Source organism: Xiphophorus maculatus, chromosome 7, assembly GCF_002775205.1.
Source record: "Xiphophorus maculatus strain JP 163 A chromosome 7, X_maculatus-5.0-male, whole genome shotgun sequence".
In the NCBI taxonomy this organism is placed as follows: domain Eukaryota; kingdom Metazoa; phylum Chordata; class Actinopteri; order Cyprinodontiformes; family Poeciliidae; genus Xiphophorus; species Xiphophorus maculatus.
The window spans coordinates 19,690,267-19,704,223 of NC_036449.1; positions in this window are offsets into that span (position 1 = coordinate 19,690,267).

The window sequence follows — 13,957 nt, forward strand, 5'->3', positions numbered from 1 at the left end:
TGATGTCAAGTTTTTCACATGCAGATTAAACACGCTGCTAATTAGAATCATTGCAACACACCACCCAGTAAATTAGACAGTTTATATGAATTGTGTATGTAGGAGGTGTTGAAGGGACTGCAGATCGGGGAGGCAACACAAGAATGTTGTTTTGTGGCCTAGTTTGAATGAGACAATGTGATTTAAATTATCATCTTCATAATGTTCTAATTCATTTTGTAAACTGACTTTATTGCAGATTTCTTTCATTCACTCTTTGATTCAGCTTGGTTGTGAAATAATGACTCTTTCCACTTTGCAAATGTTAAAGGACATAACATGTTTGCTTTTGCATCCAATTTGCTTCCCCCTCAGCCTCTGACATGACAGGATAAGGAATGAGTACAATCCTGGCTGAACCAACTTGCCTGGAAATGTGTGCCAATAGGCATGACTTCAGCCACAAGAAGCTTTGAGTTCCTGTCACATGTGTCATGTTGACTCCACATCAGCAGCAAACCATCTGTCAGTAAAAGCACTTTCAGCATTACTAGAAGTATCTGCACATGTTCGCTAACTACCTTCCAAATCTGGTCAATTAAGTGAATTTATTTGATTTTAATTTATTCTTTTGATCTAACACCCTGTGACAAGACATCGATTTTGTAAATTTAAAGCCAGGTTCAGGTCTTCAGAACATTACTCTCCTTCAGTGTAGAGCTTGACAAGACAACTAATGTTACAAAATGATATTGTCAGTGAATCTGTCAAGAAAATGAAAAAGTACACATAGCAGTTTGCACAAAACATACAATGATGCTATATCTGCTCAGATTAATCTGTTTCACATCATCAGCCAGACATTATTCACGCCTGCTAAGTCTGGCACATCAACAGGACACATGTCATGGTCCACCCAACTTTCATGAATGAATCACAGAGAAAAGATAGAATTTAGTCATCCATCAGCACTTTATAATAAAGTATTTTCTCTCAGTACTTTTTTAAGAGTGATAATCCATAAATAAAATTTAATTACTAAAGAAACTGTTGCATTACTGACTGTCAGATGTAATTTATCTTCAGAAGATATCTGAACACCCACTCAGTCCCCTTAAACAACATCATTGGTTTTAATGTTTTTTTAAAAAAAGGAAAAGACTTTCTTACTCCATCTTAATTTTGGGGGGACTTTTCCTGCTCTATCATATTGATAACAACATACACTGAATGTATGTAAATCAACTTGTGTAACTCAGAACTGAGTACCTTTTAAATGGATTCCAAGCATCGATTTAGAGCTCAGATCGCTCTGTTTTAGATGATCACTAATAGAGTCCTTGATTAAACTCAACTGAAAATCCCTTAGGATGATGTAATGGCTGTGATTTTATCCGCTACACACAGAATTAGCCATAAAACTTGTGCATAATTTTAGTATAGGATTTACATATTTTTGTGTACTTAATTTATTTACGTTTCATAACAAGCAAAATGTTTTGTACCCTTTCCAAAGACAATCACAGTGAAAGAGAGACCTCATGCATCAGGGAATTTGTTAAAGTCACTTCATATTATGAAATGCTTTAGTGACTTATTCAAATTTGTGCAATTTCCAAAACCAGCCTTGTCAATGTTTATTTATTTCTTTAAACAGTTTAGTCTAATTGAAATTAGATATTTCTTTTACAAGAAACACCTCACCAAAACAGCAGCAGCACAATTACAATAAAAATCAACAACACACACTGAAATTTGCTCACAAAAATCTGCAAAGATGTCACCATCTTTTTAGACTCCCTCAATGTAACAAGGGTTTGAAGTTGAAGCTTAGCCTATGAATTAATCCAGACCCAGAAACCCGAAAGCTGTCTTGCACAGTTCAGTTCATACTTTGTGGACAACAAAGAACATCCACACTTTTGTAACTTCCATGTTTTCTTATCAAGTTAGGAGATAGGAATGACATCTTGGGAAAGAATAAGTGAGTAGGAACAATCTAAATATATTTAGAACTAAATATGTTTAGAACTGGAGATTAGCAAAGGTTTTTGATAAATCTCCAATAGACCAATAGTCTTTATTGCGTCTATTGGTGCAATACATCTATTTCTTAATGACAGATTTAATTTATTTTTTTGGGTGTTCATCCCTTGACTTATATATATTTCTTAAAATCAACCTTTTCTCTGAATTGTCGGCTTGTTTTTTTTTATATTTATGCTGTCATGGTCGCCACAAATACTGATTGACCAATGAATGGACCTTCCAGACACGTTTCTCTTTCACAATCACTTGAGACACACTCACTGCATTCAGGTGATCTCCATTCCACTCATTGTGAGACTACCACCCCGACTGCCTGGACATCTATTAAATAATGTCAGTTACTTTATAAGGGGTGCATATAGATCACTTATTTTATATTTTGTATAATTGTCATTGATTCATTTAGAAGGTGAACACTTTTTCATAGGCTTTGTAAATATCTTCAGCCCATGACTTTAGATTCATAATTTATGCATTACCAGAATGTTTTAAATCATCTCAGGCAAACAAACTCTGAACACTTTATTGCCAAAAGAGCATTGCAGCAACACTCATCTGTAACCACACTTATCAAGTATTTTGTGTGCGTAAATTGCACATCATTTTATGGTCATATATTATTTTACCCATGGGTATGATTTGTTTCTTCCTGCACTTCTTTGCAGATAACAAGAAAATATTTTTCTTGGCTTTATGTTATTAGATATCCACCTCTGTAATAATGAGTCAACACGATGACATGAAATTAAGCTTGAATGTGTGGGAGGAGAATGTGTTTGGAGCAAGACTTTAGTTTGTAGCTCTGACTATAGTCAGCTGTTGTCAAAAAAATTTCTCAGCCGTGCTTTGATGGGAATACAGATGGCAAATGAAATTATGAGCTTTTAGCGAAGATACATTGTAAGCACACACAACTAATACTCAGAAACATACAGAGATCACAATAATAACACGCATCTACCTCTTCCACTTAAAGGCCTAATAAGGAAATGTCAGCGTAAAGCATTTTAATGTCATAAGTAGTAAAACAAATCTCACACAGCAGGTTATGCTGTTCTTTAAACCCATTAGCGGTTCAAGATTGTTAGTAAAATACATCCTAATAATTTACAAAGATGTGTGCCTTCATGAGTCCAAGTCAGCTCTACATATTCCAATCCCCCTTTTAGAAGCTCAAAAAAATGAAGCATTAGCTGACTTTGTTTCTTCATATCATATTGCACCATGTCATCTGCATGCTCTCTCTGTTTTTCTTTTTATACTTCAAAAACATGGCTTCTGTGTTAACTGATTGCTCTAAATTGACTTTAGGAGTGAGTTTGTGGATGAATGGTTGATCATCCTGTGGATCTCTTTGTTGCCCTGTGGTACGTAGGGACCTGTCAGGTTGTGTGCTGCCTGTCACCCAATGACAGCTGGCATCAGTCCACCCCTCCCACACCCCCAACCACTTCCAACCCCCTCCTCCTTAATCATGTTCAGGGACGTGGAGCACAGTCGTTTGGTGTGGCCTAGTGCAGAAATAAATGTTTAAGAGATAGCATGCACTGTGCACAGGTCGCCTGTCCATCACAAGGATAACAGTGAGGGACACAAACCACACACACCTACTCGCACCATGGGGCAATTTGGAGCTGAAAACTGAACTCACATGAATGTTTATCTAGCTGTTAGAGGGGGATGGAGGACATGTGAAACAATCAGGCCGCGTTGTGGAGCACAACTAAATGTAATACAAAAAGGCAGGGCTTTTTGAGGAAATCCTGTTGAGGCTTTCTTAGGTGAAGCCAGTGCTTATTTCCTTTAGCCCTATGAGTCTATGCATGAATGGATTTTTAGCCCATACATCCTGTCAAATTTAATATTAAAAAGGGCATCAAAAGAGTTCAAAAATCAGAACAGGTTAGTTCATCAATGCTGAAAATGTTTAAGGATATTTAGACATTAATAACCGCTTCTCACCCACATCACACTCATAATGCGGATCCTCCATAGTACCATATCACAAAAGTTTGCTATTGGATTGAGATATAATGACTATTAAGCTCACTGGAGTAAAGTAAAACCACTGTCATATTAAAAAAAACAAAATATGATCCATTATTCTGCTTGAAGTATCTACCGGAAGATGGGCACATTTGATATGGTCGGCAACAATACTTAGGAAGACTGACTTTTCAACAATGCTCAGATATATTAAGGTTACCTAATATTTGGGCAGGGCAATGTGAATGATTTTTTTTGGTTTTTACTTTTTAGTCACTTGTTCCTGCATTTTATACAGAAGGTATTGTTGCTATTTTTCTTTTCATCATAAACTTTGTCTCAAGAGGTTGACCTAGTCTTCATGCTGTGGTGATTAAAGATTGTTTTGCATTTTTTAGTAACATTTTAATAAACACTGAAAAAATGAAGACGTTTCCTGAGACACAGTCTGTATGTGTAGAACTACAGTCATGCTTTGGTGAAAAATTGTTTGTTTATTGTTGTTTTTTTTTCTTTTGTTGTTTCCTGTGTTTAATGTGGATAATTTACCAAAATGAAGTGATTGATGGTGATGATGATGATGATGATGATGATGATGATGATGATGATGATGATGATGATGATGATGATGATGATGATGATGATAAAAATTGCCCAGTCATTGAACAAAGAGTTCATTTTAAAGGTGATAAATATGTAAACCATGCAATGCTGAATGCGCAAGTTAAAAAAAAAACACCAAAAAACATCCAATAATGCATTCATAGACAGAACTAAGGAAGTATTACTGAGTTCAGCACAGTTCGTGTCAGTTTCATTAGAACAATCTGAAGTCAGTGACCTCACCGTCAGGGGAACCAAATGGTTACAGTATCCATCACAGTATTAACGCTGAAAACTTTGGGTGTGTGCAGCATATGCTGCAATGTGTCCATTTGAATGGTTTCATTATGTTTATGTGATACTCAGTTCGATGCAGGGCTCAAGAGGGGCAGTGTGTGGATCAGCTGTTAATGATGATGTCACATCAGGGAGTCTCCTTTCTCAAGGGACAGGCCTGACTCATGTACTAACTGGCTGGCCTACTTTTACTGGAACTGGAAACTGGTTCACGACTCTCACAAACACATACAGTGCACACACATATAGCATCCAAAGATCCTGTAGATTTGTAGCGCTATTATTTGCAGTAATATCTATCTAGGCAGGTCTCAACGTTTTTCTATCTGTAAATGATTACAAGTTACAATGTTTTGTCAGTTGCTTTGACTGAAATATATGGCAACATTTGAACATTTGCCTTTTGCTTCACATATAGCAATGTTTGAGTCTCTTGAGTCACTCTTTTATTTCAGCCAGGAACTGAAAATTCAAACTTAGTTCAGTGCGTCACATATTCTTTCAAACACTCATTGGTTATGTGGTTTGGACCAGACTCCCATCAGACAGATGGAAGATTACAATACTGAGTAAACAAAATTATGCATAATACAACTGTGGACTAATAACTGTTCCAGTCCTAAAGAAGAACTTTTATATAGTCATGAATTGAGGATTTCAGTAGCTGTGAAAATTAAATATATAGTATTCAAAATCTGATGCCTTGTTTTGTATTTTGCACATAATTACTGCTACATAAAGTGGTGTAATAATTAGCTCTGTTGCCTCACAGAAAGAAAGTCATGGGTTCAAATTCTGTCTTTATGGTGTATGTATGTAATAGGTTTGTTGTAGGTCTGAGGTTTCCACCTACATTCTGGAAACATTAGATCAATGAAAGATGAATATATTATTTGCTATGAGTTTGCCTAAAGAGTTCTTTGTCTCCTTTGTCATAACTGTTCTGTCCTCATTGCCATTATCTAAAAAAATATAACAGGTCCAGATATCAACACATTCGAGACACAGTTTTGAAGGCTAAGGAGTGTTTAATCTAGTACTTGCATAGTGAAACTGATAAAGTGGCACGTGGATGTATGCTAAGTCTGATTTTATGTACATCTACATTATTATTACTAAGCAGCTGAAAAAATAAAGTTTTATTCTGCCAACAGACTTCAGTTCTGGAACTATCCTATGATAGGTATTTTCTCAACCTCTAGAAAAGAACCACAGACAACATTACTGAGTTTTCAACCAAATTCTTGCAAGAATTGAGAAGGAACAGAGGATCAGCTCCTACAAGCCGATCTCCTTGCGTTCTGCCATCCTGCTGCAGAACTTGTCTTTTTATTAGCAGAGAAGGGGAGTGAATGGAATGTGGGCGAGTGATCTTAACAAAACACGGGGGGGGGGGCTACACTGGTAATATAAAACTACTAATGTAAGAAAGATAACAAAACATAATAATTCTAACATCCTACTTTGTCTCTTGACCAGATTTGCAAATATATAAAACCCAAACAAGTTTGTATTACCAACGTTTCTAGAGCACTATGCTCAAAATTGCCTTATTTACTGATTTTTGTATTTCTTTTTTCTTGTGTGTTGGCGTGTGTGTGTGTGTGCGTGTGTGTGTGTGTGGGGGGGTGTGGGTGTGCGTGGGTGTGTGTGTGGGGGGGGGTGGGGGTGGAGAAATAGTTGGCTATGAAACTAGCATTCTCCTTTGGGCGAGGCAGTTTTGCTAAAGAATTCACTCTCCTACTTTAACTTTAGTGTTTTTATTGCTAAATTAGTCAAACCTGTTTATCCCCAAAATTATGAAGACAATGTGTCGACTTGGCGTGAATCAATCAGTGCTTTGCTCAATCAGATTTGACAATGTGGATCTGGCAACTCCCAGTTGTAAGAAAGGCCTCAAGGACGCAAAGACATTCAAAGGAAATGTCTTTGCAATAACCAATAAACTGACTGAGGTGGACAGAAACTCCTGGATTTATAGAGGGAGGGGTGCTTGGGAAAATTGCAGAAGGGATTGTTTCTGTTCACATTGTTTGTCAGTGATTTAAAGAAGAAAGTATTGAAATCTCTTCAGGGTGGATAAAATCATCTTTGTATGAGAACTGTGGTTGTTTAAAACAAATAACTGTTGCGCTGGGGCCCATTGAAGGCCTGCAACAAACTTAGGCAATGACTCAAAACAGGGAATTTTATGTTTTTTTTCGCTTAAATTGTCATGTTGCCCTCAACATGAATGGTGTAACTGTACACCACAGAGCAGTGGTGGGAGGAATACATTTCTGAAATGACAAGAGGAACTTGCACGATGCACTTTGCACCCAAGCAAGCAAACAAATACTCACAGCTGCTCACCAATGCTGGCACATGCTCTTCAGGTGGCAGCGATAATAAGACTTTTACTCAACTGTGCAGCAGGTGGGCTTGCCTCAGGTGATAAGAAATGAAGAGGATTAGTGGAGGATACCATAATTGGAAAAAGGGGAGTCTAGGAAGCCATGAATGAAGGGTATCAACAAAGCAAGCAAATAGACAGATGTCAGTAAATTGTATAAGAAATAAATGTGATGGTTTTAAAGATAGATGTTAAGACAAACATCTGTTGAATAAAATGTTAAGACAAACTGAACCTCTGTCAGGAAATTGGGTGGGGTTAGGAAGTTGCAAGAACATTGCACACAATAAAAAAATTGCAATGAATAAATGTGGAAACAGAATCAAGCCATAAAATGCCTTATAAACTCACTGAAAAAGAGACACATAGACAGCATTGATTTATGTGTGTTTGTTAATGCATGATGCCTCTCTGACAAAGAGAGTCAAATAATACTTATCTCATGACTAAGTCCTCTGCGAATCATTATGTTATGCTTTGTAACACCGAATTGCAAATGTAGTGTGAAACACAAACAGAATGAGACATTAGGCTACAAAACAAAAAGAAAAAACAGAAAAAAAGGGGAGTTAAAATATAGTGTTAACCAGAGGAGAGGTGGTTCAGATTAGGCACAAGAATGGGGAGGCGGAAGGCGGAAGGGCAGGAAGAGATAAAGAAAGTAAAGGAGGGAATGGAGAAACATCTGTTTTGTGTCAGAGGCAGGTTCCAGGCTGATAGCGAGTCTCAAGAAAAGAGAAAAGGAGCAAGAGTGGCTGAGGGAGACAATTAGAGAGGATGGAAACAGGGTGGCAAATATTACAGGGGCAGAAGCATCTAATTGGAAGAAGCAGTTATTATCATAAAGCTGAGGAACTCAGATGGTTGGTCCTCATTTGGCTTCTCTTTCTGGGAGTATGTGTGAGCATGTGTGCGTCTTTCTTAGGGTGTGTCAGTCCATCTGATGGATTAGTGTTCAGTACAATGTTTGAAAATGGAAACAGGACAGAACAACAACAAACCTACCAATATCTATATATACAGGTATGTCTATCTATGCTGACATGCCAGAGACATTAATCTGAGAACAGCCAAGAGGTTACTGTATGTGTGAAGGAGCTGCAGATATCTGCAGATCAGGTGAAAATCAACAGCATGACTATTGGTTGAGGCTTCTATAAATCTAAGCTTTATGACAGAAAGAGTGGTGAGAAGAAAGCCATTGTTTAAAGAAAATTTAAGAAACCTTGTTTAAATTTGGCCATAAATATAGGAGGAACATAAAAAGGTATTCTGGTCAGAGGAAAACAAAATTGAACTTTCTAGACAACATTTTGTGTGGCAGAAAAATATCACTTCGCATCACCCTAATACACCATCTTCACTATAAAACACAGTGGTGGTTGCATAATGCTGTGGGGATGGAAGGAGCTAAGTACACATAAATCATTGAGAAGAAGCAAAAGACTTGAGACTAGGAAAATGTTTAACTTCAAAAGTTATCACAGCTATTCCAACAACTACAAAGTCAGCTATAAATACAAGCAAATGGTTCAAAACAACACATGTTCATTTGTTAGAATAAACAAGTTCAAGTTTAGTTTAGATTTCTTGTAAGACTTAGAAACTGACGTTCACATATTCTGTGTCCAAACTGATTAAGCATGGACTATTTTATTAAAATGAAAACAACTCACATCTCACAATGTGAACTATAAAAAAAACCCTTCATGACAGAAAAGTGGTTAGTATCAGAAAAAACATAAAAACTCTTAAGTCTTAGAAAAGCAGGAGGGATGCATAAAACTGAATTTATTGCCCTATATCCCTAAAGCCTTGTTGAAAACTTTCATGTCCAGTACTGATTTATTTTGCACTTTCCATGCATTGAAGGGACAAAAACCATCATTATGTGACGTTCCACTTTCAAATGTCAAGATCTAGAGGGTTAAAAGGTTAAAAAAATAAATTCTAAGCTTGTCAAAAAATTACCAAGTATCTTCATATCACAGTTAAATATGTGAGATTTTTGTTCTATAATGTCATGTGAAAACTTTACTGTACCATTTTAATTATTTTGCTCAATTTCATTGGCTCAGCTGTGAAAATTAAGTTTCTTAAAACACAAAGAGCACTGAGGAAGTCTGGCAGAGGCCTAGGCGCAGTAATTATGCTCCTTTCCTCTGAGAAAAAAGTAAAGGAGACCTTGCTAATGTAATCTCTTCTTCTGGGATGTGATTCAGGCTGGGAGACAGAATAAAGCGGAGCAATAAGGAAGAGAGAGTGTCAACTGGGGGAAAATGAGAAGACAGGGAGCACCAAGTCACACTCTGAATAAAGACCGGATAATATCAATCCCCAGCCATGGTTATGTCCTTTTATTCCCTGTCACAGCCTACATATATATATTGAGATTCTCCCATAGTATAGTGACTTACAGGAAGAGCTTGAGATTTACCTCTTTATCCTCTGTGTCTGTTTTAGCTTAAATGTGGTGATCCATCTATATTAGAGCCGCTGAGTTGACAGGTTCTTCTGAACTGACCTGCAGGAAAGTAGTTACTTATGTACCTTATGACATATACAGTACAACATTAAAGGGAGCTTGTAAATATTTCCAGATGAAGCTGTGGTACTTGGCTGTTGTGTTGAAAAGCTTGTGCATGAGCACTGCAAGATTTGAGTAAGAAGAACCTCAAGTAATCATATCCATTAATCTTTCTTTTGCTTTGACATTATTTTGTGTAATTTGCCAAATGTGTTGTGTGTGCATGTGATCCTTTTCTGGTTTGGCTGCAGAGAAATCAGATACAAGAAATAAGATTTATTAATCAAATAAAACATCTCAATTTGCGTTTACAGACTGTATAAAGTCTTAGTTTTCTGCTCCTGTGACAAGATGGTTTCTTCGGAAATGTGTTCACAAATTCTGAAAAGGCTCCTGGCCTCTTCTGTTAATTAACAGACTGGTTCATAGACAAGGTTTTAAAATTATTTGGCAGACGTACTATATGTAAATATTTTTTTGTGATTTTTTATCATTGTTTTTGTCTTCCTTTATATCATAATTTAGGGGGTTTTGTCCTTTAAAGCTACTTGTGAGATCTCCTATTAAGGTTTTGAGTTTTTGTGGTGTATCCCCATCCAGCCATCGCTTTGAAAGCTCATGAAACTTTTATGGGCCGTAGTTGTTGTGGATTTTTGCTGTAAACTTATTGGAAAAATAAAGCTTCCATAATTTACAAATGTGTTTGATTAACTGATTTTTAGAAGGTGTGACTACCTTTAATGTAAATTCATAATAACTAAAAGATGTGTATGAGCTGTATTTTCTTATTCATACTAGATATATATTTTCAGTACTTATTGCAGCACACTTTTTCTAACTGGATAGTATTTGTCTAGCGGAGGGGTGTTTGCCATAGCTAACTATTTTTTAAATATGAAAGATGGTAATCCATCACCAAAGCAAAATATCTCAGAGTGAACTTTCAGTGGTGGTTAATGTTTATCAGTAGGATGTGATCAAAACTGAAAATGTACAAAACAGCAGAGGGGAAAATACAAGTACCAAGTGTTTTCAACAACAGAGACTAGTCGCAAGTCTGCTTCCCATGACATTTCTTTTGTTTTTACTGTTTTTGCAGATGCTCACAGGAGCTCCATCTTTGCTTAGTAAGGAAACAGGCACAAGAGGAGGAGAGCAGTTTACATGGCAAGCTCACATGACTAAGCAAAAGAAAATGCTGTAGCATAATGGATGTTATTTTCTGCTTTTTCAATACATTTGTGGTTAAAATAATATTCTGAGTGGTGTGTATACCACTCATGATCCTAATTTTCTGTAAATATTTTGAAGTGAAAATTGTTTTATTGTATGTGCATGTTACCATATTATGTGACCTAGGATTTTTTTTTATTTTTTGGTGCCTGTGTGTAGTCATGTGCAAGGTAGACAGTACAAAGAGAGAGCAGACAAAGCCATCGAAGATATAAGAGAAGTTTCTGAGTCACAAAAACCGGAGGTGGTCTGACTCATCTCACAACTGGTGCATTGTGATCAGTCGTGTGTGTACAATCAGAGCGAGTGCATTTGAAAGCAAGCCATGTTTGTTTTTTGCATGAAAAACTGTGAAAAAGGACTAGTGATTACAGAATGCAACAATGTCCTTCAAAGTTAGGTCAGTTAACTCAGTTTTTCTATGCAATCTGGAAAAGTTTAAATTAAAATTAAATTCCACATCATGATGAGCTTAAAGAACTGAGAACACTGCTGTTTTGACTCTGAAGAGGCTTGGATTTAGTACTTGGAAAGTTTACAAATCCTGTGAACTAGATTCAGACATGTCATTTTTCCTATGTGGTGATTTTTTTTTTCTTTCTGCAAAAGTAAGACAAGCCAAGAGCCCTTTGCAGATCTTCATGAGATCATAAAAGGATGCTTTTTCTCAAAGTAAACTGTCTCTTGTGAAACAACACCCCCATAGTCCCAGGAGTAATTGAGGATTTATACAAAAAGCAGAAGACAGATAAATTACAGGACAAAAGGAGACATAAGAACAAATTGAGTAAAGAAACAACAGAAGAGAGAAAATGAGACTGTCAGTTAAACAGAGAAAGAGAGGTGGGCGACACAGAAGTGAGACCCAAAATGTGAAAGTAAGAGGACTGGAGAGGAGAGAAAATATCCCCTTAAGCTCTCACCTTATATTTAGACCCAAACTCAGGAGTCATCCTGTCAGCTGAATTTAACCGGACTGACAGAGATTCACTGGCTGCTGCTGCCTCAAATATGCAGCGCACGTTCAGTATTCCTGAGCATTTAAAGCTAAAACATTCAAATGCTGCCTCTGCCATCTGCTCTGATTATAGACTTCTCATGTGAGTCACAGGCAAAAGCTTCACTTTAACCTTTGATTATTGAGTCGTAATAGCAGAAATGTTTTTCATTAAAGACAGCACTGGCAAGTGAATGTTTTGTTTTTTTGATTTGTAGCAGATTATTGTAATGCATATGTTGATGCAACTCTTGCAACACACAAATTGCAAGAGTCAGTAAGATGCAGGAGAAGCAGGGTGGCTTATTTCCACAATATGTTTCACCTCTTGGTCGCAACACAGGAACAAAGAACTCTATTGTTCAAAATATTCCCTAGGCTATTTGTGCAATCTATTGCAATAGCTAAACAATATGTAGGAAAGTGATCTTGTCTTGGTGGGTGCCATATAGGATATGTGTTTTCCAGGTAAAAATAAAAGACATTCTACCCAAGGGCTTAGGTTTGGTCTAAGTTTTGGTGGGACCTTACAACTTACTGCGCCCCCCCAAACCTCCCCAACCCGACCATTTTTGACCAGTGGGGGGGGCACAACATTGGCTTAATAACCCCCTCCCCCTAACCATAACCATAACTTGATCATGCATCTTGTGTATACAACCAGATACAGTCATGCTCAGCAGATCAGTTCAAGAACACTTTACTTTTTCCTTTTCAAAATTCAGCAAACATTACAAGTAAGATCAAAAGAAATATCCTCTGGATCTACTGATTATACAACAAACACAATTGCAGATAAGAACAAAAAATGACTTCTTGCACTTCAGGAAAAAGATCCAATTGTTGAGATATTATTGCGTGATAGATATCTAACTTATGGGTCCACTCACTGTACTTACAGCCGAGGTAGCGAAATAACTTCTAATGTCTGTCGTCCTTTTCTTTTTTGGTGGCGACATGGTCTCGGAGACTCATAATAAATGTCAAACTCAGAAGGAGACGCGTTCACTGTCAGCACCATGGACCAAGCTTCCGTTCCGCGTGTGGCCAGCTGGCCGCTGCCTGGTGCAGCTAATCAAAGAACGTAGATTCACGTTCTTTGAGCCAATAGCGGCATGGGTCGTCATAGTTCAGAACAGCGAATTTTAAAATGAATGCTACCACTGCGTAGTATATTGAAATATTAAACTAATCAATGTAGATTTTCATTTATTTATTTTGTTTTTGTTAAAAAATACATATGTTTTTTTTTTTATTAATATGGCAAAAATTGGTCGGGACTATTTTATATCCCTTGAATATTGGTCGTGACATGTCACGACCGTCCATACCCAAACCTACGCCCATGATTCTACCTAATAAGAAATGCATAAAGACATGCTTACAGATGTGGACAATTTTATTGGCCCTTGTAAAAGATGTGTTAAAAAACACTACATGGATTAATCTTTGGCTGTAACTGCATAATCTGTTTCAGAAAAATAGCCTTAAGTTTCTCTGTTTCTCTGTATGCATTGGGAAATCTGGAGTGATTGGGCAAGAAGGAATAGTCAAAGAACTTACCCAATGTATATTTGAACTTTGTTAAATTTTAAAGAAGAAAACTAAGTACTGCCTATTTAACAAACAACCCTGTACAATGCACAAACAGCTGGGGAGGCAAAAGTTGTGTGATTGCGATGAAAACATATTTCATTACTGTGGGATATTTCCGCCCCGCCCCCTGAAATTACAGATGTAATTTTCCAACTATTTTTTAGCATGAAATTACACAACTATATTTTTGGCAATGAGATTAAAATTGTTTTCAGAGAACTGCTCAATTATTTTTCAGTGTTAGTTGTTGAAAACAGCAGTGAAATCTTTTCTAATGTAAGAAGAGACTGCCTGAGGT